Source organism: Aulonocara sp. 'chitande type north' Nkhata Bay, linkage group LG4 (genome assembly GCF_057382095.1).
Source record: "Aulonocara sp. 'chitande type north' Nkhata Bay isolate Kocher_YH1m ecotype deep benthic linkage group LG4, A_spYH_male_GT1.1, whole genome shotgun sequence".
NCBI classification, from domain to species: domain Eukaryota; kingdom Metazoa; phylum Chordata; class Actinopteri; order Cichliformes; family Cichlidae; genus Aulonocara; species Aulonocara sp. 'chitande type north' Nkhata Bay.
In genome coordinates, this window is record NC_141347.1 from 27,340,413 (window position 1) to 27,342,850 (window position 2,438).

The window sequence follows — 2,438 nt, forward strand, 5'->3', positions numbered from 1 at the left end:
AAATGAAAGTATGCTCTGTTGGATTGTACTAAGGTAACTGGCTTGGCCAATGAAGAATATCCAATTTCTTTAGCTTGAGAGACTGCTTTTGGTTAATGATCCATTTGCATTGTAAAGTGGTGTTGGATCAGGTTTGCATTCAGCATTTTGTCTGAGTCTGAGCAGAGAGTATAGCCCTGTACACTTCAAAATTCATCCTGCTACTTCTATCAGCAGTCATCTCATCAATAAATACCAGTGGTCCGATTCCACTGGCAGCCATACATGCCTCCACCATGTTAAACAACATGCTTCGCATCATGAGTTGTTTTTCTCCTTCTCTACAGATTTATCTTCGTCCGTGTCAGAAGTTCACCTTGTTTATATCTGTCCAAGCTCTTTTAGATGCTTTCTGCCAAATCCAGTATTGCATATCAAATGCAAGTTGAACAGTTGAAATCAAGTCCAAATTGTTTATTTGCAAAATCCTAGGAGACAGGCATCACCTGACCATAAAACTACTTGTCATTCGATTGTCCTTTGAGCCTCAGAAAATGCTCTTAAACTGTCACGGTTCTGGGTCAGTTTGACCCAGTATTTTGAGTTATGTTTTGGTTTATTTTTCAATGATAGATTGTTCTTTATGTTTCTCTGGTGCTTTGTTGGGTTTTATGATGAATCTGCCTTTCAAGTTACTTTGGTGTGTTTGATTGTTTCCTTATTCTCTTAGTGCTTGTGATGATGATGATGATTATGATGATGTTCTATGTTCCAGCTTATTCTGGTTTATTCTTAGTTCTGCCCGTGTTAAGTCTGTGTTTCTTAGTCTGCATCCTTGTGTCTTATTTCCTGTTTTATTGTGAAAGTCTATGTCCTATGTTAGTGTGTGCCGCTTTGCTCCCCCTGTCTCGTTAGTCCAATTTCTCCCAGCTGTGTCTCCCTCCTGTTGCCCATTCCCTGATTACCACCCTGTGTATATTAGCCCTGTGTTTTCCTGTGCTCAGTGTCGCGTCGTACCTTCAACTAGCTGTGTGTTCTGCTTCTATGTGCCTAGTGGTTAGGCTCCTGCTGCAGTTTTGTATTTCTTTTCCAGTGTCTCAGTCCTTGGTTCCTCTGTTCAGACTTTTGTTTGTCTTTTGGTGAGTTTAGTTTGTTCGAGGCTTTTCCCAGCAATAAAGCTGCGCTTTAAGTCTCACTTCCGTGTCTGAGTTCTGCATTTTGGGTCCACCACTCCTGCTTGCCTGCCTGCCACACAGCGATTCATGACATAAACAACTAATGCAATAATTTTTTTTTTTAAACCTCGTGACTTAAAGCTTAAACTTTAAGTCATGAGGTTTGGTGTTTTAAGCACTTCAATTGCATATTGATTATTTAATGTAAAATTGTGGTAAAATGATAGGATCATCAAAATGATGGCATAAAGAGACAAAGTCGCAATAACATTTATTTAATTATGTATGGAGTGACCTGTGTATATCGGACATTATGACATCAAAATGAGAAGAAGGCAGAGACAAATTAGTAGGCATACGTCAATGTGTAACTCTCCAAAACGTTATTGTTTTTTATTTCTACACAGTGGTACAAACACTTGAATGAGAGCAATTACAGGCTACTAATACCATCAAGAGTGAGCAATTAAAGTGACTATTCTAGCAATGAACATCATTCTACCAAAAATTGTATCAGTTCATTTGAGCAATGATGTAATCCATGTTTTCTGGAAATGTATACATAAAGATAAGCTGTGCAACACAATTGTACCTTTATCTTTGATAATATTACTCTGAAACCTTTGTTTTTCTTTTGGTTTCTGTACTTTATTTAAAAAAGACATCTTCATCCTCGTGGTTTCATGACTTTTAAATTCGTAGATCCTTCAAGTACATTTCTTACTGCAAAACGTACTTTATTTTCATTAAAATTAGAGGTTCTAGAGTTTTCTTTAATTTAAATGTTCTTCTAAATGAAGTGCCACAGGGCTGACCAAGAACAAAATAGGGGTGCACCACGGGAAATCTGAATATTTAATTTTTAATTAATTTGATTTTAGTTTTGATTTTTATTCTTGCTTCAGAGATTCTGGTTCTTGGTGTTGTTCAAACATACATCTGGTTTATTTATTTTTTTTTCATTAGTAATCTGTTCTTCTTATGTTCTGGGTTCTTGTTATTCCTCTAATCTTCTAACTTCATTTATCTCACCTTATAAGTTTATGTGTTACATTTAAGTTATTTATTATGGCACCTTGTGAGAGGTCATTTTGGTTCCTACCTGGTAATGTTTATGGTGGAATTGTTTGTAGAGTGTAACATCCACTGTGTGCCATGCGTGTCAGGGAGTGAACAGAGTAAAGTTCACAGTTTTGGTATTAAGATAGAAGAGACTGTAGCCTCCAATGCAGCCACAGCCCAGAGCTACCACAATTTATCCCCTCAGTCTTCCCTTTGGGGATT